At 38.6% G+C, this 27187-nt stretch overlaps 1 protein-coding gene and 1 long non-coding RNA gene across 4 annotated transcripts in view; one reads left to right on the top strand and one right to left on the bottom strand.

The window, feature by feature from the left end:
- The window catches only part of MECOM (MDS1 and EVI1 complex locus), a 539102-nt gene that overhangs the window by 388231 nt on the left and 123684 nt on the right, over positions 1 to 27187 (bottom strand). The gene's annotated exons all lie outside the window — the stretch shown is intronic.
- On the top strand, positions 19840 to 26206 carry LOC117037280 (uncharacterized). 2 transcript variants are annotated; one of them, XR_004425486.1, is made up of 3 exons: positions 19840 to 20388; positions 20874 to 20986; positions 24513 to 26206. It is a non-coding gene; the product is annotated as an uncharacterized LOC117037280 (long non-coding RNA). The 2 variants fall into 2 exon arrangements; XR_004425485.1 differs by lacking the exon at positions 24513 to 26206 and adding an exon at positions 23027 to 23715.

Genomic DNA, 27187 nt, shown 5'->3' with positions numbered 1-27187 from the left:
TTGATAAAGGCATAAAAAGCAAACACATTATTTGTGAATTGATGTTTAGTAACTAGAGATAAACTTGAAATACTAGAATATATTTATAAGCCTGAGCCTAGGTAATCTTATCAAACTGTATCTTTTAACTATTATACCTTTTGAACGTATATTTACATTGTTTTTCAAGATATTTTAAGTTATATTTTTTCCTCTTTTCAGTGGTGCTTCCTTGGGGCTACTTTTTTTTTTTTTAATTGAAGTGTAATTCATAAGGGGCAACATTTTTTTGATAAGGCTTCTTATAACTATGGCTGAATGTTTTGCTCTAGTCTTTCAAGGAGGGCCATTTTATTTTTTAGAGTTACTTCTAAAGTCATATGGTCTTTAACTTTGGGGACTATTTTGCATATGAGCGTTAATACATATTTAAACCCAAGTAGACCTCGTCACCTGTCACACCATGAATGTTCACAATGGAAGGACTACCTAGCCTGTAGTATAATATCAGTTCTCAGCTGAAAAGCTGGGGAAGAAATGTACTTTTCTTTTTTGCATAAATCAGAAAAATATCTAGTGTGTAGAGTTTTCCTTGTTGATCTCAGCAGATGAACTGAACTAATAAGTGTTAATTCAGATTCGGGAAATAATCTAAATTTTGGTTTGTATAGATTTGCAATCTACATGCAATGTTAACTAAATCAGATGACGTTTACAGTTTTATCCCACATTTAAATGAGGAAACTGGGACTTAGAGGTGTGAAGTAATTTGCCCAAGTTCACATAACTGAAAAATGATAAAACTACAACCTGAAGCCCATATTCTTTTCATGAATACTATACACTCTTTTGAAAACACTGAAGAAAGATACAGTCTTATTCATTCAGTTTCAAAGGCTTAGACAAGGAAAAGGTTGGTAATATCATTGACATTGTGATAACTAGCACTGCATAAATCACTCTCAACAGAAAAACTAAATTTATATTCATAATTTGGAAAGTAAGATATATGTTAAACAGAGAATATGAATACTGCAATGATTGAAAAGACTACATTTACCTCCACTTGATACAACAATCAGAGTTTTTTGACTCCCAGTTTTAAAAAGTCCAAAAATCTTTCTTTTAGGTTTAGAAGGAGAAAGGGACCTTCACTTTCTCTCATAGATTTCTTTGCTTTCCTCCTACTACATTTATCATCAAGAAGCTTAATGTGTATCAATCAGAATTTTCATTTTAACAGATGTACATCTTAAACTCTATACCCCACTTTTCACAAATACTGCATAACTGAACAGTGAATGCAAAATGGTTGTTATATGGAATATTTCTTAAAAACCTTTAGCAGCTAAGAAAAAAGAGACATAACTAAGCTTATTTTTTCCATCTGGATCCAAAACTTAAGTTCACGGGCAAAGTATATGGTATTTGTATTGGCAAGAAGAAGTGTGTGATTTCAAAATATCTAGTAGTGCTGTAACGTAGGCCATGCTGCTAATGAGGCATAGTGGTGAATATTGTTCTTGTAATAGTATCAATTGTTTCAATATGTAAAAGTCTGTTTAAAGCTATATATTGAACCTGTACTCATGTTTAGTCATACTAAAAATGAATCCTACAAGTTACTAACAAAGTTAGGCTTACAACCATCCCTGAAAATAGATCAAAAGGCACATCTTCCTCAAGATGGCTCAATAATGTCTTTTTCTGGGAAAAAGTGACAGCAGCTCTCAAAATAATGGGGGGGGGGGAAGGAGGGGCAAGAGAGGGGTGGGTGGGTGTTAACTGAATGAGTGCATGACCTAATGGAGGGGTTGCCCAGACTTGGCATTTGGTGGGGGGAGATTCAACCTTGCTAGGTTACATTCACTTCAACTGGGGCTCTGTCTCCATAGGATGCTAAAATCAAGTAGCCAAGAATTATATCTGTAAAGTGCTTAATGAAGATATCCTGTGGTGGAATTTAATCGTATGTGAGTGTATTTATTTTTCCTATTTGATTAATTGCTATATTCCTCATAAAGAAAGGCTTTTTGAGTATCATGAGAAATTAGGCCATGGCTATTATGGTGGAGACCACTGGTTTAATTGGGTGCACATACTGTAATGCTATTGTATGCTATTTTCATGTAACATCATTGAAAAGAACTCATAAGTCGGACTCCACACTCACAAATCCGAATTCCTTTCATATTGCATTCTTTGCTTTCAGTCCACACACCACAAAATTATCCCCCTTGTCCAGTAGCCTGGCTACATAATAAATAAGACTCAAAGATGGCAATGGCTAGTGAACGATGAAGCAGAAGTTTGCTGATTCTGCCTCTTAAGGGTGTGCTGTGACTTTGTATGTACAGCAATCAGGAATTTCATGCCGTTTACATTTATATTGTTGAAAGAAAACACCACCTTCTGCATATAGTGATTTGTGGCCACAAAACTGCTAATTTTACACTCTCAGCATGAGAATATAAGTAGACATGGAAGCATATCTGGCTGATTGCACCTGCATTTTTGCATCTGCAACTAGTAACTGATCCAGAAAGGAGCCTATGCCCAAAACACAGAGGTGTGGGGAAGAATTAGTCCTGAGTGTTTTGTAATAGCATAGAGCTCCCTCTATGCTGTTAGATGAAAAGCAGAGATTAGATACAGGAAAATAAAATTGTCCGACTTCCTCTGTTTATAACCTCAGTGTTTATACCAGATCTGATAATAAATTATCAATTAAGATTCCATTGTATCCCAAGAATATGATACCCTGGCATTCTGGTAGTATTTAAAATAAATCTAAAGTCCAAAGCTTTCCCTAGTCCTAGAGCAAGTATTTTTGACCAATGTGTAATATTTCGTGCCCTTATCTAAAGCATACCAAAGTATCCCACAGTCTAATTCCACTTTTCCACCTTTTGCTGGAGAATAGGGGGAAGGAGAAGTCCATGATGCTCTTTGGAGGATCCACATAAGCCTGTTTTTCCTCTTCATCAAAACCTTTTGAAAATAAGGGCTCTTTCTCCGTCTTTATCATCAAGGTGGAACTGCGGTTCTTGAAAGCCTCTTGCTGCCTTCTTTCCTGGTGTTTCTCGCCTCCCATCAGTCAGAGGAAAGACTGCCCCCACAGGCCATCATTAACCTGCCAATTCTGCCTCCAAACAAGGAGGACAAGAGCTCACTAATTTGAAGATCAAAAAGCCACTTGTCCATTATATAATTGGAATGAAAGGCAAAATGTTGCCGTTCTGAAGAGCACAGTAATTACTAGCTGTTAATTGCTCTCTCGTGGTGGCTCACTTTTAATTAAAAAGAACAGCTCGTTGCAGGCCGATAAGCAATGGTGGAGACCACTGGTTTAATCAACAAAGCAGAAAAATTTGTTTCTGCCGCAGCCAACAACAGCTTGAGAAATCTTCAGATGTCCAATTGAGATTAAAAACTGTCTATTTAGTGCAGTCAGATTTTATTTTAACCAAGGAAATGACCATTTGAAGTCTTCCAATGTGAGTGTCCCCGCCACATCCCCGTGGTGCCGCGGGGACTAATCACGGGCTGGCGTTGTGATCACTCAAGTAAAGAAATTTAGCGACTTTCCTCTTGACTTCATCATTCTTGGGTAATTGGCCTGTCTGAGGTGAGTACTCTTTTGCTTTTTTTTTTTTTTTTTTAAAGAAAGCGCTTTAAAGTATGGAAGGCCCACAGACTGTGCATTTAATTACTGTTCATATTTCATGCAGTCAAACTGAATTTCATTTAAAAGAAAATGATTTACCTATCTTTAAAAAAAAAAAAAAAAAAAAACCTTACGTGCTCTGCCTTTTTTTCTTCTTCTTCCAGGGGTTATATATTTACATATCCAAAAAAATGTATTTAGAGCATCAAAGTTAATTCCATAAAATACTCCTCTGTCTTTTACTCTTTCATCTAGCAGTCACAAATGACAGCTATCTTTGGTGGGGGAGAGGGGAACTAGTCAAGAGATACTCACAGGAAGGATAATACTACATTTGGTTAAGAAGGTTCCTACGTGAAGTGGGGATACTTGGTCTCGTTTAGGCTGGTACATCTCCAACTCTTGACAGTGTGATCACCCACTCCCATGTCATTTTTCTTCTCCCTCTTCTTCTAGGCTGTGGTAGTTGGAAAGTCAGTTGTTTCTAAAATTTAAATATACTTCCACTTGACTGTGCCTCACAGGTCTCCAGCTATTTTTAAATCTAGTCTTTCATCAAGGAGAAAATCCTGCTCTGTTCACTACTCATGAGAAAGACATACCTCTTTTGTCTAGAATAGATAGTATAAAACATGTGTCTGAATCACGATGCCAGTGATACACACTTTTGGTCAAATATCTACCCTATGCATTGGGGAAGCATTAACACTAGTCATCCTGTACAAAGCAGTTTATCGCTTTGGCTCAAATGGTGCTTCAGAAAAGATCTGTCCCCTTGCCAGCCACTAAAGCAAACTTCTCTTTCTCCTAAACTAATGATAACCTTCAGGATACAGCCTACAAACACATGTATGTAAATGGGTAATTTAACTCAGGGTAATGAAAAATTAACCTATTGTTAGCTTAATTTGATAGCCCTTATCTTTTCTTTGAAAACACTGTCGAGGTCAGGCTGATGGTGACTGGTACCCACTATTGCCTCCATGCCAATCTACTTAAAGGCATACAGTCCTCCCTCTTACTAGGGAATTCATCAGTTGAGTCCTAAATTAACTTTCCTGCGTTAAGGTGTCTGCTTTCAGAAAGAAGGGGTAGCAAAGGAAAAGAGACGTTCTTTAGGGTTTTTCTTTACCCTGTTCTTCATTTTTATCCAAGAATAAATGGCCTACCACTGTGGAAAGAGCAGAGTCCAATCTCTATTTAAATCCCAACTCTACTGTTTCTTAATGAGTAACCATGGAAAAAAGTTATTTGGCCTCTTAAATCTTAGTTCAATTCACGGAGAAAATAACTCTTTTTAAGGGAATGTTGTAAAACATAAGTGAAATAATATTTTGAACATAGTAGGTTCTCAGTAAATGATAGTTATTCCTAAGGAATGTTGGGTGCTAGTAATATATTAGGTTGGTGCAAAAGTAACTGCAGTTTTTGCAATTGTTTTTAACCTTTTAAATCACAATTACTTTTGCCCCAACCTAATAATATGCATGCTAATTCAAGATGGGTCCCTCCTCATTCCGTCCTCTATATACTTTCAAATACCGCAGGAGGATCTGGAGAAGACAATCCCAGAATTGTTTTTTCGAGTATTGAGTGGTCCCTATTTTCTCCCACCCCTACACTTCATCACTGTGTATGCCATTAATTACTTTCGTTACAGTAATATCTGGCATGGGGTTTGAAGTGAGATACAGCGAATCAATGAATGAAATTTAATAGTGGATTCACTTTAATAGAAAAATGGGAGGGCAAAAAAGAAAAAAAGGAATTATGTTCAGAAGTTTAAGTTCCTAAAAAATTTCTCAGGATGTTAAAGAGCAAAAGAAGAGCGCACGCGCACACACACACACATTTTGCCTAACTCCTCTTACCCATCCTGTCGATCCTATAAGTTTGGTGACCTTATTTAAGATAAACCTAAGGGAAAGCTATTCATATGAGCAGCACCATCTTCCGATTTAAGAAATCCATGCAACTAGAAAAATAATGACATTATATCACTTTTTCCTAAAATAGGTACTTTCTTAAAATATATATTCAAAGTTGTTGCCTCTTTGATGTAATATTTCTTTCTGGCCATTCTTCTATTGGGAACTATTATATGGCTTCTTTTATTTCTCATTGATAATCAGGAAGCTTTTAAAACTACTACTGAATCCAATGGAAAATTCAATGCCTTAGGTGAAGGACATTAGTCTTATTTTTAGTTTCAAAGTAAACTTGAACCTACAGTTATCCTGCCTGAATACAATCATGGAAATATCAAGTAATAAAGTTAAAAGAGACCTAGAAAAGTCTTATGCAAATACAGGCCTTTAAAAATTGCTAAATAAGCACAAATAGTCACTAAATTCTACACTCAGATAAAAGCCAAAGAGAACTGGGCCTCAGGGGTTCATCTTCTCCCAAAGGCTGAGTAGTGAAGGGTCACCTATATAACAATAGAATTTGGTATTAAAAAAGTGAGTGGTCCATTTGTCAGGAGCAGCCTCTCCCACCAGATCCTAGCATGACCCTGGGTGGATCCTGTCACTACCCTGATGTAATGAGTGAAGTAAAGATGCCATGAAGGCCTATCTAGCTTGAGAGTCTATTTTTGGCTGGGTAATTTTTTTGGGGGAAAAAAAATGTATTGTGGCAAAATGTATATATGATAAAATTTACCATTTTAACCATTCTTATGTGTACAATTTAATTGTACAGATTTTAAGCATATATTACACAAAGTACAATGTACAAGTGTACATTTTAAATGTACAATTACATATATTCACATTGTTGTACAACCATCACCATCATCCACCTCCAGAACTTTTTCATCTTCCCAATCTGAAACTCTGTCCCCCGTCTAAGAAACAACCCCTTATTTCCTTCTTCCCCTAGATCCTGGTAACCACTATTCTATTTTCTATCTCTATGCAATTACCTATTCTAGGTACCTCATACAAGTCATACATTATTTCCCCTTTGGTGTCTGGCTTATTTCACTTAGCATAATGTTTTCAAAGTTCATCCATGTTGTAGCATGTGTCAGAATTTCCTTCCTTTTTAAGGCTGAATAATATTCTATTGTGTGGATATACCACAATTTGTTTATCCATTCATCTGTTGAGAGGTATTTAGTTTATTTCCACATTTCAGCTATTGTTAATAGTGCTGCTGTAAACTCTGGGGTACAAATATCCATTTGAGTCCCTGCTTTCTATGATGACTTTTGCGATTCAGGAAAAATCCAACCAATGAAAAAGGCTACTGGCTGCAGTCTGTCAACATTGGGCTCATCTGCCTTAGTTGGAAGGTCAAGAAGACAGGTACATCTCTTGACTGCATTTGTACCACACCAACTACCAGAAGATGCTCAACAAATGTCTTCTAATAACAGAAAGCAGATTCAGCCTCTTTGAATCAATTACATGTTAAACCTAAATCCTCTTACAGGGTGTGGGCAATCTCTGACAGACACATTGTGCTAGTTAAGGGCAAATGCCAAACAATGTGTTTATGAACAGGCTTTTCTGGACAGTCGTCTTCCTGTGTCTACTCACGGCATACAGATCAGCAGGCCAGGACAACTACAGCCAATTCTGATGGTGGTGAACTCTTGCATTCACTTCGTGTTTGGGATGTGGAGGGGGGAGCTTTTTTTTCCTACTTCCTGTTTCTAATTTTCAGGCAGCACCTGTCACCAGTAGTCTTGACTTTCACAGTTTTCTTTTGAGTCTCTTTGCTTTTTTTCTCATACTTGTTCTAAGGTTTATCAGAGGAAACACTTGCCCTCCCAAGGATGGCCTCTACGCTGTGACAGATTAATCCAAGTTGAGTGAACTTCCTTCAGACAGAGGACACTAATTATTATGAAGGCACTTAGAACACAATGCGAGCTGACATCTGACAGACCATTCCCTGCCAGCTCTGCATTGTCTTAATGTCAGACCCTGTCAGTTCCCAGCCTTAATTACATCCTGTTTACAAACATTAGGCCTGACTTCAGATGAAGCCTTAACAAAGGTTGACAAAGGTCAGGGTCACATTGCAAGGATGTTATCTGTCTGTACTCTCCTCCCGATAAACCAGAGGTAGAGGGCTGATCCAGGAGATAGCTTTCTGAGCAGAAAAATGCACTGTGGTCACTGGAATATCTAATCTCTGTGGACACATTTTCATGCAATCTGCTAAACACTGTGGCAGGGAGAGGGGGCCAAATTTAGAGGGCCAACTTGGTGTTTGCTTGTTATCTGAAATCCCCGAAGGGCAGATGTGGCAAAGGTGTTGGGAAAACCCTTCGGCAGGAAGGCACAGTCACCCTTTGCCACGGAATCAAGAAAAACAAATTCAAGCATTAGAAAGAAAACAAATCCCAGTTAAAATAGAGATCTATTTCAAACATGACAGGCAAATTTTAATTAGTGTACAAAATCTAATTTTTTTCTATTTTTTTTTCTGAAATGTTTTTATGTTAGGGTCAATTATCAGATTTTTCTTAAGCAAAGTACTCTTTCGATGCATTTTAAGTACTAAATTTACAGATACAACATCAAACTTTCATTGAAATCAATTGGACTTGTGTATCTTTGAATTTCAATAGGTTACAATAGTAATTAATATTATAACCCATCAATTTTTTCAGGTTATGGCTGTAGTGATCATCTGTCAATTTCTATATTTTGTAAATAGGAAGACAGTGGCCCAATGCTGTTGAATTACTTAACATAACTCGGTCTTGGAACACACAGGTGGCAAGGCCAGGCTAGAACCAAAACCTCCCATGCAAAGTCTGGGGTTGTTTAGAAGTAAACACGTTTTGTTAGTATTGTTATAAAGTCTGGCATATAGTTACTAGACATCTGTTTAATGACTTACTCGTTTTGCCCCTTCAGCCTTCTTTCCTAAAGAACTAAAGAATGTACATTCCTTTTGTCTTATAGGTTCCTATCTTCCAACATATATATTGCTTTAAATGTTCTTCTCTGGACACACTCTCTAAGTCTTGAAATTCCCATAGTACACACCAAAGCACTCAGCAGATAATTTCTATAACTGCATAGGCCCTGTTTGTTTCTCCCACATTATCAAGACTTTTACTATGCTTGGTCCAGATCATTTTCTTAATCTGACTCTAGTTAGTTGCCATCTATTCAACAGGCTTGCTCCCTAAATGTACCCTTTATAGAAGTGAGTTCAGGTATATTTCTAATCATTTTGTCATAATTGGTTTTTCAGGTCCACACTATTTTGTACAAATCATTTCCTTTGGTCTCCACCTCCTCACCTACACTGCCCTGCCATACCCTAGGCCATGGAGACTCACTTTCACTCTGACTGCTTAGTTACTCTCCCAAGAAGTTCATCTGGACCTAGAGTTTCAATTTCTTGCCACCAGTGGGTAACTGTAAATTTTTTAGGCTCAGTTCTAATTCTTCACCTCTCTTTCTTCCTCATCTCTGTGAGAAGCACCTATAGTACAATGCTAACTCAACCACCATAAGTCTAAAGAAAAAAATCACGTCCGGGGTCTCCCTCCCAATCCTCCTATCTCGTAAAGAAGAAACACTATTCTCTTGACCCCTAATTTTACTTTTAAGGAAATCGTTCTCCTTGATCCCTAGTTTTAATTTTCCCCATAGTGAGAAACCACGTCTTATTCATTGCTTTGCCCAAAGTGCCTGCCACAGTAGCTAGAAACATAGTAGGCACTTATTAATATATGCTGCATGGATAAGTGAGCGAAAAATGAAAGAATCAATGAATGAGTGGACAAACTTGGAAAAATCACTGAGTCTTGTCAATTCTTTCTCCACAGCATCCTAGCTCCTCTTTTCCACTTCCTCCTTCATGGCCGGCTCCATTTTCAAGGTTTCCATCATGAGGAGTCTGAATTACTACAAATCATAGTTTATTCATCTGCCTTAGTTTCTCCATCTAATCCCTCCTAACTATGGCTAGGCACAGATAGTAACGCTGTGCAAAACACTGGTGCTTTAATCTCACCTAGAATATAGACCCCTTGCAACAATCCTACCGAATATTCTAATTTGTTATATAAAAATGTCAAGTAGCTCTAGGCCCAGGTCCAACTCCTGCCAAGTGTGACTTATTCTGTTCCCCCAGGATGACAATGAAATGCTGTTAACTATCCTTTGACTATGATCCCCTGAACAGGTGTGCACCCCATAACATTCTGTGGTCTAGACCAGATTTCCCAGCTTATGGGAGATTATGTCATTTGGGACTGAATCCAAGAGTTGGCTTAAATAAAGATGTATTACTGCCTTGCTGCTCGTGCACTGACCACATGCACAGAGTGAGGCAGATGAATCTGCCCATCAAGTGTAATATGGAGCTCTCTGACGACAAACATGACTTATGGTAGTAAAATTGAGGTTACAGAAAAATTGAAGTACAATCCCGAGGTGTTATGGTACCTTAACTTGCTTCGTTCACTGTGATGAGCTACATAGGTCAGTTACCAAAGGTTTAAAAAGTTGTGTTCTAAGATATTTCCATTGTAAGGCTGCAGATTTTGTGTTTGTTATGTCTGCCAGCTAGTGGCTGGAATGTCCAGTAGGAATTTCTATCAATTACCAGAGGGAATAAATGGGGGGTAGAGGCGGGGGAGAGGGAAGAGGGCCAAGGGAAAAATGAATGAAAGAATGAATTCCTTTCTGCAAAACCTTTGGAAGTGTGATAAAGCTGGCCTGTTTGCATGCATTACATATACATTTTAGTGCTAAGTGCAGTTTAAAGATGGACAATAATCATCTGTTATCTGGGTCACACTGACACATTAATGGTTCTATTTGTAAGTCTTAGGACAAGATCAATAATTGAGAGCTTTAAAAACATCAGGCACACCTGCAACTTCTTCCCACCACTGAAAAATAACTGCCTGCTCTGTTTTTAGGGGGTTGTTTTACTTTCATTGTATTTGTAATGTCAGTCATATGCACAACTCACTCTCTCATCAGAATTGGGTTACAGCCAGTGGCTAACGCCTCCGGAAATACAGACCTAATATTTCACAATAGCTCTATGAGGGTCTGCAACCATATGCTTTACTAACCCAAACAAGAAAATCTAATTTTAGAGGGAAAGGAATTCACAGGGTTATACGGAAACCATGTCAGTAATCTACTACATACATTTATATTTTAGGGTGTGCAAAAGTTCAGTGCTTAAGTGAACTCCCAAATTCCTAGTACACTCACAATAAGCTGCTTAATTCAAGTGCAGGAATCTTACCACAAGATCTCATAAAATATAACTTTTCCAAACAGGAAAAGAGACACTAACACAACCAAAAATTCTACAGGTCTTAAGCAGAGAGTCAAACAAAAGATATCATTTTACCAAATAACTTACCCTGTTTCCCCGAAAAGAAGACCTAGCCGGACAATCAGCTCTAGTGCGTCTTTTGGAGCAAAAATTAGTATAAGACCCAGTATTATATTATATCATATCATATCATATCATATCATATCATATCATATCATATCATATCATATTATATTATAAAGACCCGGTCTTATATTACAGCAAAATAAGACCGGGTCTTATATTAATTTTTGCTCCAAAAGACACATTAGAGCTGATGATCTGGCTAGGTCTTATTTTCGGGGAAACACGATAGCTTGCCAATTTGATTCTGCCTTATTCAGTGGTGGATGGTTGAGGGCATGAAGAGTGACTAAAAGTTTTGGCGTGCAAGGAGCCAGGAGCACATGAAAGCAAAGGCTTCGAGAGTACAAAATTAAACAGGCACCCTTAGCACCCACTGAAAAAGGAATCAGGATGGTTGGAGAAGCAATTCTGCCCACACTGACCATTGAAGCCTTGAGTGTCAAAATCTTTCCTTCATTCAGATATCTGGACCCAAAGCAAGGTATTTTTTTTTAATTTAAAACAATGCTAGATTTGATTGTAAAAATGTATTGTGCATCTGATAGGTCCACATGTTATCCTCATTTTTTTCTCCTTACCACCTTGAACAACCCACCACACAGCAAATCCCTGAAGAACGTGCGTGGGAAGGGTGAGTAAATGAGAGAACGCAGCAGACACTTGAATGTTACCTTGGCGTCTCCTATGTATCATACTTTAAAGCAATCTCTTTAAAATATCTGAGAGCCAGTATATTTTTAAATCTACTTTTCTATAATCAACAATTCAACTCAGAAAATAAACACAAATAAAGAATATCATTTTCTGGTGAACAGTCAAAATAAAAATTTTAATCCCAATCGACACAATGATGGATAATTCTGCCTTAAAAAAAGAAAAACGGCTGTCCACAGCAGCTCCACCCATGTCCCACAACTGGAAGAGCAGCTGTCGTCTGAGGGTGGCAGGAGGAATCACCAAGTAACGCTCCTGCACACAAGATCCAACCTCGCCTTTCATTCCACGATAGTGGCAGCTCTCCTGTGGCCCTTCAGCTTGAAGGTGGAGAGTATGGGAGGAAAAAGAAAATGGGGTCTGCTAGAGGACTTTGCCCTAGGCCATCCCCTGAACAATCATATTATGTTACGCTCCCGTGACAATCCGCACTCACTCCATTATGACTGCCCAAGTTTCTGAGCAGCTGGGAGCCGGCCACCTCCCTAGGGCCAGCAGCCTAGGCAAATAGCAGTCACCACTGATTGAAACAAAGTAAATATTCAGCCCAGCCATATTTAAATATTATCATCACCATTTTACAGAAGAGAAAATTAAGGCTAATCTGTTTAGCAGGTGATGGAGTTGGTATATGAACCTCAGTTTGTCTGACTCTAAAACATGAGTTTGCTTTTTTTTTCCACCACCCAACTCTGCCTCCTGGGTCCCTGTGAAAGCTCATGCTCCAGATGAGAACATGGTTATGGAAAGAGGCACTCTCTCCCATAGTCAAACCAGCCATCATTTGTAGATTTAAAAACCTTTGTATATGTGAGCCTAATAATTTAAGCCTAATAATGTAAAATTTGAAAAAACTGAAATATAACAAAATAACCAAACATCATAGAAGTCTCTCATTCTACCATACTCTACAGAGGGAACCTTCTTTGTAAGAATATCTTGCAAGTTTTATCTGTACTTGTGAAAATAAATATATTGTATTAACATTACATAGTACTTTTCCGCTGAAAGAGTTCAAAGCATTTTTCAAATGCCAATTTTGGTATTTGCTTGAGGAAAAAAAGCTAAAATATTATAGACAAACTCTGGGAGGAATCTCTTACATAATTTAACTTCCTTCTTCCCCAAAGAATGTAGGCCTCTCAAGATAAAACACACATCAACTATTTAAATAAAAGTCCAAAATTCATGGATAAATAAAAAACGGAAAAAAAACCAAAACACTTCATATTGCTACTACCATTTGAGTACTTAATTTAGTGTCCAGCCTCTTAAAACACAAAGCGAAAAGAAAAAAAAAAAATGGGTTATACAAAATTCTCATTATCCAATGAAAGAGCTTTCCATGAACTCTTAAGAAACTCTGAACAACATATTGGATATCTTCTACCATGGTTTTACAGAAAATATAGATACTCTTCTTCACATGACATGATTAAACTGACCCTCAACCAAAGCTAAAGGAGCATCATTTAAAAAAATTTTCAGATGCAACTTTATTTTCATTCTACATGGATCATATATGATTTTTACACCAATGAATAGTGTGTACTTGATTCCTTTCACCTCTTTTTCAGTATCTTTTAGTTGCCTGCACATTTTTAGCAATAAAAGTCCATCTTTTTTTTAGGAGGGAACAGCTCACAGTGGCCCATGCGGGGATCAAACGGGCAACCTTGATGCTACCAGCACCAAGCTATAACCAATTGAGCTAACTGGCCACCCCTCCATCTTTTTTTTTTTTTTTTTTAAGGTAACATCTATGGACTATTTCTTATGTAACCTTAGCCCTGTGCTAAGCATACATTCTCTTCACTCAGACACTAAAAGCTGTTAAAGATCATACTCTCAGTGTCAGAACCACAGCAGCAGGCCCAGGAGTCCAGCCTGCTTTGTGTGATTCCAGAACCAAGTTCTAAATCACCATGCTATGAATCCTCTGCCATAATCTGTTTACCATAAGGATGTGCAACATTTTTATATGTACTTCAAAAGTCAGGTAGATGGAAACATCTTCCTGAGGAATTAATATTTTCCTTAGGTCAATTCTTCATGAGCAGGCTCACAGAGTAAATCTGTACACTAGTTGCTTTTGATCAAGTAAAGGATTTGAAATCATAACTCAATTTTTTTAAACCTAAACAACAACAGACAATAAATACTGCAATATGGGGATAAATGAAAAGAATCTATGTGAATGATAGGAAGTTATATGGATTATGGAATAGGCAATAGGAACTTTCTCTTCAGGTTACCAATCAACTCCAAGTCGGTTGAAAGTAACCAATTGTGATCATGGATAATGTTCTAGATGAAATCTAGTGGTCAAAGCAAACACCTAAAATACCTTGCACCACACTACAAAAACCCAGAAGCAATTATCACTCATCATTGCCCTGGCAGGAAGCTCCAGGGAGACCAAAGACTGAACGAGTAAAGGGACCACTATCACCTCTTAAATCTTGGCCGACTACTTCCAGATGAGCTATTTGGCATACTGAGGAAATGGAGCTCAGAAATCTTGCCCAGATGTTGGATTTTGGCTAGAAATTATCAATAGTTGGGTTCATGGTCCTTTAGTTTCATTTATAAGACAATGGATTTTTCCAAACATGGTACTTTGCTACTACTTTTAAGCAGATTGTATCTTTGAATTTTTTGAAGACTTACCCAAAATGACCCAAGCGTATAGACATGTTAAGCTATGAGAAAGAAACAAGGACGAGAGAAGGAAGGAAGGAGGGAGGGAGGGAGGGAGAGAGGGAGGGAGGGAGGGAGGGAGGGAGGGAGGGAGGGAGGAAAGAAAGAAAGGAAGGAAGGAAGGAAGGAAGGAAGGAAGGAAGGAAGGAAGGAAGGAAGGAAGAAAGAAAGAAAGTTATCCCAGGACAGTTATCCAGAAGAGGGAGTGTCCTGTAGACCTTACACAAATAGATTCATTCTCTCTTTCCAAATCAGCCTAACACACTCTGACCCCAAAGTTTTTCAATAATTTGTTAGACAAAAATAGTTACTGCTATTTTCAAAACAGAAGAACACTTAAGTCACAGTTGATGGCAGATGTTTCTCATAATAGCATCCCCAAAATAATGAGAGCCTGAGAATTTCTATCCATGGGTTCAGTCACTCTGTGCAAAATACTAAGGAGTCAACAATTAAAAAACACAGAAATAGCCCTTGCCCTCAAGGACTACAGAGAAGTAAGACAATGAACACCAAATCATGTATAGCTATTTAATTAAAATTGTAAGAAAAGAACTGACAAATGTAGTACTGGTGCCCTCTAATTTCAGAGAGCCTAGATTCCTGAAGGGGGAAACAATAAGATGGATGGAAGTAATAAATTGCCAGTTAACCAAAAGCATCCCAAGAGAATGTTTTTTAAGATAAAATTTAAAAGGATTTTTTCCTGAGATTCTGTACCTAATCTCCAATTCTGGCAACTGGACTCATTGTTGAGTCAGGTCACCAAATTGAAATGGCAACCCGGCCCCCATAAATTCAAAGCCCTGGATATTATAGATACATATGTGCTGTATCTTTCACTCTGTCCTTGTTTTGTTTTGTTTTTTTCCTTGACAACTTCACATTTTATTGACATCCTCATAGCAACTCCAGGAATGGCTCCATCTTAAACTTGACAACAAGCATGACAAAGTTGACTTTTTTTCTGTTCCCTTTCTACAACTAAAAATTAAAATAAAAAATAAATAGGAGCACTTCTCCCAGTGTAGAATCAAGGCACATCTTGAAAAGAAAAGTAGAAAAATGTTTGTCTAGTTTTACAAACAACTGCTGTGATCTAGCCTGAACCTTAAAATCGTAGCATCATGTTACGTTAGACTTTGAATAAATCTTAGAACGTATCTCATCAAGACCTTCATTTTACATGAAGAAACTGATAATGTGCTACTGATTTGTGAGGACCTCAGTCATTTAACTCTTGAGACACTGAATGTGGTGCATATCAAAGCCATGTGAACTTTGACATGGAACCATTGGTGGAATGGAAAACATCCAAATACACCAAATTGTGTGTAAATGTACAGCTATGTATAGTTACAATCAAATTAGCTGTTAAATCATGACTCTCCAAGGTCAGGAATACAAAGTAGTTCTGCACAGAAAACAGTGTGATTGTTATACCCAATAAAACAACTCAGTACCTGGCCCTTGGCAGACTCCACTTTGAGGAAGGGCCCATCAGAAGGAAAGATGGGGAGAGGGGATCAGTGTGGCTTCTTACTCCAACAATCACCTGCTGACACCTCAAGGCTATTTGGACTTTAAAAAGCAAAAGTTTAGGAAGATGACTTTGCCATTCTTTTTTTCCTACTGCTCACTAAAGTTGAAGCTCATGATTTTGACTGCTCAGCCTCCATTCTCTGCCCTTCTTGTAACAGCAGTTGTTTCCCTTTAACTTCTACTCTCCCACTCATAGACCCATTGCTCAGGTGGAGTTGGCTCCATCCTATCTCACACTAGACTCCAAAAGGGAGCACATGACCCAGACACAGCCAATAGGAACATTTCATCCTTTGGCTGCAGTGATTGGTTTAAGGTTGGACATGTGACCCAAGCCAAGCCAATGTCTGCATTCTCCAAGAAGCAGTAGGAAAGAGAAGAGCTTTTTTTGTTACTAGCTGGGAGCTTCCTGGATTCACAATAAGAAGAGAGACAACCTGAGAATGAAGCCAACATAGAGGAAAACAGAAGAGAGAGATGGAAAGAGTCTGAGCCATAATAATTTCAATCCCTGGACTCAGCATCTGCCTTCAACCTCCCAGTTACCTGCTTTAGTAAAATCTGTGGTTGTTGTTGGTTGTTGTTGTTGTTGTTGTTGTTGTTTTAAGTAAATTGGAATTCAGTTTTCTGTCTTTTGCAAACACAAGTGTCCTGACCAATGTGTTCATCTCTCCAGTCCTGTTCTCTTCCCAACTGCCTCCTTCTTTGGTCTCCCAGTCCAGTGACACAGATACCAGAGGGTCTGAGTACTGGTCCTGAGACCACCACTTCCTTGAGCCATAACCTCCCTAAGCTTCAATTTCCTCATAAAAAGGGGGTGGAAGCTAACTCTTTCCTTTCTGACAGTGTTAAAATGGATCTCACCTTGAAGAATGTTGAGACCCAAGCCAAATCATTAATACAAAAATATTCTGAAGCATATAATGTTTCAAACACAAAACGCCATTATTTGCTAAAATTTCTAGAATTCTCTCATTACTCATTTCTGTTCTTTTGTCCTTCTTCCATTTTGTTAAGTAGGAACATGGGTCACTCTCTAAAAGGTTGTGTTGGCCAATTGTCTAGCCATTTTTATAAAAATTAAAACTCTTAATTAAAAAAAAAAGAATACAGGCTATGCAGAAAAGTGGAAGGAATGTGGTTTAGTGGCTTAGATGTCCAGAAAAATAAGCTTTAAATCCCAACTCTACCACCCACCTCAGCTGTGTGATTCTGGTCACGTCATTTAATCTCACTGATCCTCAGTTTACTAAAATGTTTAGCAGGGATAAAATCACCCAACCTTTGGATTGCTGTGACAATTAAAGCCTATACACAGTGTCTGACAATAGGGGAAGCTCCATAAATGGAAGGAATAACAGTGATCATTGTTATTAGTAGCCAGGATCACAGAGACACGGGTTAAGTCTAAAAGGTGGGTGGGGCTGGAAGGATGAGACAGGGACCAGAGACCACTCTGACAGGAAAGAGTGAGTGGATAAATCTCAAAGGCCTGAGCTGCCTGTGTCCTGAATCCTGGGGTCAGAAGGTCAAAAACAGCAGTACTACTTCTTTGTTCATAATTCATACTTTGCCTGCTTCCCTAATAGCTTTTGAGACATTGCTTTGAGCTCCTCAAGCTCAGGGTGCGTGCCTGGATTATTTTTGCATGTCTGCCTCTTAGGAAGCATTCAGTAAATGCTCATGATGATTTGAACATAATAATCTTTTGCCCTAAAGGAAAGGCTGCCTCCATATTTTGGTGTTCATTTCGAAGGATAAGAAAACCAGACAATGGAGTATGAGTATGTACTTTTTCAATGGAAAAGAGACCTATGAGTCCAAAATGTTCTCACACATCTCCAGCTCCTCTAGCATCTTCAGATGTCTGGAGGTTAATCCTCTGGGATATATATGGTTCAGATCAGTGCAGCACTGGCATCATCTGGGAGCTGGTCAGAAATGCAAATTCTCAGGTCCTTTCCCAGACTTACTGAATCAGAGACTGTGCCTGAGACCCAGGAATCGGTGTTTCAGCAAGAGCTCCAAGGATTCAGATGCACACTGAAGTTTGAAAAACATCACTCCAGATAGGACCTTAATATCTTTGTTTTAAAAAAGCCATGCAAGTAAAAATTTTAGCATTGCCATGTTGAGAGGCAAGTAGAAGTTACATTTACGCCCTAACTCAATCATGGAGCTTCATTTTTACGCTTCCTGGGGCAAACTTATTCAAAAATATGTGCTAAATACAGACAGTACAAAGATGAGGAAGATCATAGTTTCTGACCATAAGAAGCTCTAGTTTTTTTCCTTAAGGGACCGAAGAGTCAGCTGCAAGTAGGGGTACTATGTTTCATATGTCATTCAGGACCCTAGATTGCCCTCTGGAGGGTATGTGGAGTTCATAAGAATTCTACATCAGCGTCAGGCCCATTATTGATATTATGATAGAGTGAGTACCCACCTGCCATGGTTTACAGGGGCCAAAACTACTGCTCCAAAGTACAGCAGACAATGTGTAGCAAGAGACTCCAGAAAAATAAATCGAGACCTGCTAGGACCTCCAGACACCTTAGTAGTGGGCATTCAGAGATCACATGTGATCATATTGATGTGAATGTGACGATAAAAAAGTACGGTAATAGTATAATGTATAGATGTGGTTGGCATAAACCATTATGGCAGAAGATATTTTTAAAAGAAAGCTTAGGTAATGTGATCGGTCTTCTGATGTGTGTGACAACTACCTAGACCTGGCCAGATTTTATAAGTAGTGCTATGAAATAGAGAATGTTTTTAGTAAACTGACATACACAAATTACCCCACCCCTTTACACACTTGGGAAGATCCCGTGTTTAGTGCTAGATCCAGCATTTGCAGATATAAAAGTAGAGAACCTTCACTCGCTGTGTTTGCAAGACTTTGCCACCATAACAGATGTCAGGAGACAAGTATGACATCACATTATAGATAATTTTTTAATGGCCATTGCTTTGAAAAATTAAAATTAAGATCAGCCTAGCTGAGCTCCTTTATCTTTTTTTAACAGAAAATTAACAAACAAAATCTGATGATAAATGAAAAAAGAAAGTAGAAAGGCATCCAAAAGCAATTTGCCCTTCCAGACAGGCCCAGGCAAAACACCAGCAGAGACCACACAAACACCTGGGTCCTGGGTCCTGGTTCCTGGGTCCTGGATCCTGAGAAGAGACTATGTCCTCTAAAAAGATGCCTTGTCCTTTCTCCGGATTTCACAACCTCGTTTTGTGAGATAAGGGGTAACATAATCCTCAAAAAGGATCAGTGCATAGCAGTGGCATTCCAGAGGAAATTCACCATCAGCACTCACCGCTGCAGGGAATCTGCACACAACCTCCTCCCCCCACCTCCAACCTCCAGCGGAGACCATGTCCCTCTTGAGAAGGAGAGAACCAAATTTAATTTGCCCTGTTGCATATCAGATACTGAGGTTGGTGCTACAAATATGCATAATGATAGACCAGATACTTGCAATTCTTACACTGGGCTAAGTCGAAGTACTTAGACATTACTTTGGAGGCAACAAGGGCCCCTGCATACCCACTCCCAAGCTCCTTTAGTCTGTTATCTATACAACGGAAGAAAATATTCCAGCCAGAACCACCAGGAAGGTTGCCAGATCAGCACATAAAACTTTCAGGCTCCTAGTCAAATTTGAATCTCAGACACATGTGTGTTTACACACACACCCATATACATTGTCAATCTGAAATTCAAATTTAACTGAGCATTCTGTGTTTTAACTGGTAATCCTATCCCTAAAGCTGTCAATGAGAAATTTCTGAATTTCTGTCTTGGAGCTAATTAGCTCAGGTGGAAGAGAATATGGGAATGTGGATTCTGAACTTTATAATGTGCACAGGGTCCTGCAGATTGTACTGTGCTGACTTTACAACTTCTCTGTGAGGTAGGACCAAAGTCTTTAATCCCCACTTTAGGAGTGTAGACTCTGAGTTAAAGAATTGCACAAGGTTACAAAGCAAAGTAGAAGAGCTGGGATTCAAATTAATATCCTCCAGCGTTTTTTTTTTCCTTTTTGTGGGGGCTCTGTCAATCACTAAACAAACAGAAGAGAAGGAAGAATTTAAGAGACTGGCTAGAAAGCATTGCTTTAGCAAGCAAAAATACCTGGCGCAAGCATGGACACTCTTTTCTGTTTTCACGCCTAAGTAAGCAATCGTCTGTCTGTGTTCTTTACAGGCTGAGAGTGGCCATTAAGAAATGAAAGCGAGTTTAGATTTCACCAGCATGTTTGGATTTGACGACATTTTGCATTTCAAGAAACCAAGGTCAGCTCAACCCTTTTAGCACTGGGACCCAGGTACCACCATGATTTAAGCAAACAACTACCCTGGTGAATTGAAAGGTAAGTGGTGGAATAATTGTTCACAGCCTCCCATGCTTTAATTTGCCAAGGACTATCTTTATTTCTGAATCTACTAAGGAGAGCTCTGTTTTACTCTGTAAAATACTAGCAAGTTCTGAGATGAGGTAGAATGTATTTTTGTGAATACACTTAGAGAATGAAAAACTTGGGTATCACTGGGAAAAGGTAACCCTCCCAACATTAGCTGCCTCTTGTGTGTGCCTTATTTGCTAACTCCAAGCAAAGCTATAGTCAGAAGAATACTTGTCAGAAAACCATACAAAACTGAACTTCATACTTCTTGTTTTTAAAAAAAAGAGACACTGGGGGATTAAGACATTGTGCTAAGACATTCCAAATTCAAATCTTTCTCCTCTCCCACAAAATCAAATGTTCAGCTATATTTACCACGTCAAAGGAAATTAGTTGAGTTTCTAAAATCACAGAACCAAACTAATATTTCTCATGTGCTTATTCATTTTTAGAAGTTGTGCAAGGAGTATCAATTGCTTGTGACAACTATCTGTGAAGAACATTGTTGTCAGAAATTCCGAATTTCCCCAGAGCTGTGGCAAGGAAGTCCAGAGATTATTATTGGGTAATGACATTGGAAATAAAAAAGTAGATAGTATTACAGTATTGAGCTATTAGAGTAGGGAATCAATTCAAGGAGACAAGCAAAATTTATATACTTTATTGATTTTAAATTTTACATGCTCTGCTATATGAGTAAATCTTTTGTAGTAGTTCTACAGCTTTGAAACATTGTAAATAACAGGGACTGTGGGGAGTTCAGAAGAGCCATTTTTTTCATACAGAAAGTATATAGCCTTTAATGCATATTAGAAGAAATTGGAGTACTGAAATACCTTAAAGCTAACTTAAGTCAGAGTTAGTGTAGGTTTTTTTTTTTTTTTTTGGTCTCCAAAGAGTGAGCATGCATCGGGTAGTAAAATAATTCCAGGTAGCATTGTACTTAAGGAAAAGCATAATTAAATTGATCCTATTGTATTACATAAATCCAACATATCCTGTGTAAACTCAGAAACAGGTGGCTCTTTGTGAAAAGTAGCTGACTCTTAACCAATCAAAGTTAAGTTTTCTCACACAAAAACATACACGGGAGGAAAACATTGAAAGAATGGTTGACTCAGGATTCCATAAGCAAGAAGCAGATTGAATCTGAAATCACCCCTGAGCAGTTCAATGTACCTAAATCCAAAAGCCTCAGCACTGGGCAGTGGGTGAACCTGTTTCCAGACAGGCATTTGAGTAAGTCCCTCAGGTTCCTAGAATCTGCCACCTTTATTAAAAATAATTGCACGCTGGGTAATTTATAATTTTCAATCATATATGTAATATACAAAATGACAGACATCAAGAGGGTGGGAAGACTTTTATATTTTTATTGCAGTGAGCCTGACTGACACTTAAGAAAACGTTTTGACACATTCAAGTGTGAGCAACAAATCTGTCCACAGATTCATAAACCACATGTTTACTTAAAGCAGCCTAGCCCAATAAATGGGGATCAAAATCCCAAGCGCTTAAGTCCATAAAATTCCCCAAGGTGAACTAGCACTAACAGAATACCTTCTGACTGTCTTAAGATTAGTCAAGATTTTCAAATAAATATATAACCTGCTTATATCATTTTTTTTGCATCTGTACACTATTTTTTCTTTAATTTTGATAAGTCTCAGCTCTACCTTTCCAATATTTAAACTTGTATGACTATAAAATTGAGTGCAGTAATCAGGTAACTAAAGTCAAACTACTTTTTGCAATGTTGATTTATATTTACTCAGAGCACATCCAGTATACTTGTTTGGAAGCTCTATTAGCTACCAAGTTTGATTTTTCCCCCCACTGTAACACTCCTCACACACATACAAAGCCATATAAAATAATGATTCCACAGTTTTACAAGGACCAAAAGGAAATGAGGGGGATGCTAGAACACATCAGATACCGATGAGAGAAAGTAGTCTCCACACTTATTAAAAAGGGACAAGAGTTCTGTATTTCTTCAGGCTTCTAATGTGAGCTATTAAGAATGGAAATCAAAATCACTAACTATTAACACCTAAAAGTTGGGCAATGACTCATTACAGTGTCTTAAAAAGGAAAACCTCAAAACTGGATATTTCTAACCATCCCACCAGCATAGGCAATCTTTGTGTGGTGGAGAGGGGGAGGAGGAGTTCTTATGGGGGTGGGAAGTGAGTGGGAATTGTAGGGAAAGAAAGAAATCTAACTCGGGGACCTTGAAAAGTTAATTTGGAAACTTTTGTTAGTAACTTTGGACATCATTAAACTCCATGTATCACTATAGCAGCATGATCTCAACAGTTTAAAAGGTATTTGTCATCAGCAAAAGAAAAACATTATTTTTAAAGGAGTAAAAAGATTGATGCATCACTGCGGACTACTTAAGCCCCACGCAGTTTCAGTCTTCAGTATTAATCTAAATGTGATGGCTTTTGCATACGGCGCATAATTAAACATTTTCTTTTCAGAGCTTTATAGAATCCCCATATGTTTTTAATGGCATCATCTGAATGTTTTTCTTAATAATTCTGGCAGCCTGCTCCTGAATCTTCAAGTTTGTTTTTTGTTCCTAATATCTTTTCTACAGAGGCTGCATTGTGCCAGAGATTGAGTAAAGCTCTGAGAGCCCCATCGTAGAGGAAGACACACACACCGGCTCACATACGCTCACACTCTGCTTTCTCCTCACTCTTCATTTGCCATCTGTATTGCTATTGGCACTGGGGAAAGATATGTGAGAAAGAGAAGGCGAAGAAAGAACACAGAGCTCTGTGTCACAGTCTCACATTACCATGTGGCATGGCCCTTTTCTCTTCATTAGTAGCTCTTTGCTAACTCATGTTATATGTCTGTCTGCCTGTCTATGAATGTTTGGTGAGCATATTTAGGTGAATGCGTGCTAAGGGGGTGGGATGACTTTGGCAGCTGGAACATATGGTCTGCCTGACACTCGGGCTGGACATACATAATTTGCTGACTCAATACCTACTGCCTCATGGGAACAAACTTTCTCCTTTTGAGCAGTGGTCCATTTTCTGAACCAAACCCCTCAGACACAACCCATAAAACTAAAGTAATGAAATGTTCACCATTTGGTGTAGTCAGCCACATTTTGAGCTGTAAATCAGAATCACTTCCATTTCAGGTGATATAAATGCAACCCAGTGATCAAGCATACATCCAGGAGGGGACATCGGGATATAATAATAACCCGAGATTCTAATATCCATGTCTACCCAGCACTACTGCCCAGAGTCTAAAACACAGAATGTAAGAGCCTCTACTTAAAGAATAAGTAAATCAAAAAAAAAAAAAGAATGTGCCCCATTGTTTTTCAAACGTAGCCTTGAATTTGCTTTATCCCAACATAAATTTAAATTCTGGAAAGTGACAAAGACTATAAATAACTCATATTCAAATCATAAGTCTCTTTTAGATTGAGTGTTTGAACTAAGATCCAAGTTTCAAAATATAATTTTTTTTAAAAAGTGTTCTCACACTCTTTCTATATTTGTCATCTTGAAACTGATGATGTGAATGAACAAAATGGAAATAGTAACCAAAACGGCTTCCTTATGCTATTTTCCTCATTGAACTTCATTTATTTACAGATGGCCAAGTGGCTATGAGGGCATTTGAAACCCTCCTGTTATTAAGAACTGAGCTTTATCAAAAATTTCAAAGAACTGGTTTGTATTTCGGAATTCCACAGATGATGTGCCTTAAATAGAAACAACCACCCTGGAAAATCTTAAAACATATGTAGGCAAACAAGGGCAGAAACAAATTACCCAGGAATGGGAATGCTATGGCTTTCACTGGTACTTCCAACATTTGTTGTTGAAACTTGACTGAAACAACAATAATCTTTAATAGCCTCTCTTTTTAATGGTTCCCAGTAAACAAAAATAATTTTCCCTTACTTTTTCTTCCATCTAAATTGCTGTAGGTGAATTTATAACGTGATAAATATAATAAAAAAAAGAGAAGGTTCTGGGAATGAAGTGATTGAATAATAAAAATAAAAAGTAAGTGTTTTTTTTAAAAATCCATTGACTTTCCTCCTCATCCAGACACCATTTCAGCAGCTGGTCTCTTAACCCTGGTCCAAGGAAAAAGCTGCCAGAGAACCTCAGCCACAGGGTCGAACAAGCTCACAGTCCAGTAGAAATTGTCACATCAGGACTCCTGTAGAGAACCCCTACAGCTATGCAACTTTGGTTAAAACCCAGAAGGTATTTCCTAAAAGACTTTGAGTCATGAACACCAGCAGGACAATGACACCTCATCTTCTACCTAAAATTTGATTGAAGGACCTTCCCTACGCTTCCAGAGCAAATTGCATACATGAAAATAGCCTGATGATATCTCCATCTTTGAAACAACTCTCCTTGCAACTCAGAATCGACCGCCAAAGCGTCTCACATCCAGATCTGAGAGCGTTTATCATCACACACTGAATCTGTAGAAGTGAATCGGATAGCCAGCATGACTCCCTCCTCTTCTCCAGCATTTCAGAATCATGCGGTAGAGATGACCCCCACCTGTAGGTCTGATTACAATTCTGGATCTGAGCAAGGAATTTTAAGTGTCCTAAGCTGGTAGTTAGCAGGGCCTGATTTGCAGTGACTTTTCATTGTTTTTAGGAGCTGAGTGCTAGCCTTACCCACAAGAACGGAGCGCCGTGCCTCAGAGCAAATAACTAGATCCCTGTTTGTGTAATTGTCCACCACCCAAGTCCTTCCCGGACTGAGGCCTGCCTTATCCTGCCTTTCCCTATGCAAACATTGCATGGGCACTACTTGATTGATGCCAGGCCCTATGCCGGGCACGGAGGAGAAGAATGAGAATAAATAGGGCACTATGCCTACTCTCCACGAACTCATAGTAGAGAGAAGGTCAGAGACGTATTTCAAGTACACTACAAAATGACGAGTTCTAATAGAGGCAGAAACAAATTGGTAGGGAGAACAAAAGTGGGGATTGCTAACTATGCTGGGGTAGAACCAAGAAAATTTCACAAAAGAGGTGACATCTGAGGTAGCACTTAAAGGTATTCATGGGGTAGAAAAGGCAGAGGGACAGAAAGTTAGCAATGCAAGGAGGGCACTCTAAGAAGGGAGTAAAGCATGTACAAAGATGACCAGTGGTCCTCAAACTTGCATGTTCAGACAAATAAATCACTTTGGGGTGCTTCTTAAAATGCAGATTGCTGGGCCTCACTCTCAGATTCTGGTTCTGTTGGTCTAACATAGGGATCTAGAGTTTGCATCTTCAACAAGTAGGTAGATCTCAGGTCACAATTTGAGAAACAGCTGACTAGGTTCATAAAAGTACATGGTATTTGAGGGAAGAGAAGGAATTCAGTATGAACAGAGCATAAATTTGTGGGTGTAATGTGGATAAATAAAGCTGGTCAACCAGATCTAAGAGAGATTGTCAAGTCTTCCAGGCACCTGCAAAGCCTGAAAAATGAGATTCTGGGAAGCTCCAAGTACCAAGAGCCACCCTCAGAGCTGCACAACGGCCAGGTCCAGTCTCTACAGCTGACCTGTTGGATGTCCAGAGCACAGTAGCAGGGAGAGAAGAAGAAGATTGGCTTTAGCTCAGAGAGTCCAATGATCCAGTCACAGTTCTGCCACTTACTATGTCCTCTTCGCAAGTTATTTTACCACCTTGGGCCTCTGTTTTTCCTCTGCAAAATGGGAATAATAACACCAATGTGTCCAAGTCATTCAAAAGATTAAATAGTATGATATACATACGTACCTGTCTCAGTACGTTACTTTTAGTATTTCTTAATAATAAAAGTTTAATTACAATGTCTAACATTTATTTAAAATGCAATAAACAGAGAAAAATAAAGACAAAAAAGGTGTCAAATTTAGAGTCATCGTTTGCCTGCATGAAGAAAATGTAGAATTTCCCCATGACTGAGTCTCCCCTGCAGGTTACCAGACAACCCCTAAATGCCACCTGTCTGTCAGCACTTCAGATTCCCAGACTTGTTATGCCATTTGTGGGATGCCATCCCAGATCTCCAGCCTCCCTCTGGAGTTGGACACTCCCTGGTCTGACACAGTTTACCGCCCACCATCACCACGAGCAAACCTGACCATTTTTCACAGGGTTTATCTCTTGGGATCACACATAATCCCAAACCTCTCCCAGTGCCACAGTCATTATTTATGAGGGTTGGCATTGTGCCTGAAAATGATTAATTTATCTGCCAAAGATACACTTAACTGACTGTCCCACAAGGTCTCTATGGCATAAACAAACCAAAGCAGAGAAAGAACATCCCTGATATGGAGGATGGCGGATAACTTTACCTTGAATCCTTGTTTCCTTATTATATTAACGATAGTATGCCTCTAAATTTAAAAGATACCCTGGAGTTTCAAGACATTTTCCTCTACCTCCTCTCATTTGACCCTCTCCAGAACCTCATGAGAAAGACAAGATGTTCCTCCCATTTTACAGATGGGAAAATACTGAGCTTCAGAGAGATTAGGTAACTTAGTCAAATGACCACTAAAGTATAAAAACTTGAACCCAGGCCTTCTGACTCCTGGTACACATGCTCTCCATTATTCTACATCTGTTCCCTCTCATTTTCTGCCTACTTTGACCTTCATCGGGAGAGCTAGTGAATGTTCATGGATCTGACCCTTCTACATAAAAGATTAAAGTTTTGAACCACATGACAATAAAGCCCATATAGCAGTACAGCCTAACAAATGGCTGT

Source organism: Rhinolophus ferrumequinum, chromosome 2 (genome assembly GCF_004115265.2).
Source record: "Rhinolophus ferrumequinum isolate MPI-CBG mRhiFer1 chromosome 2, mRhiFer1_v1.p, whole genome shotgun sequence".
Lineage (NCBI taxonomy): Eukaryota > Metazoa > Chordata > Mammalia > Chiroptera > Rhinolophidae > Rhinolophus > Rhinolophus ferrumequinum.
The sequence above is the reverse complement of the archived record's forward strand: the minus strand, read 5'-3'. Positions and strand labels throughout refer to the sequence as shown.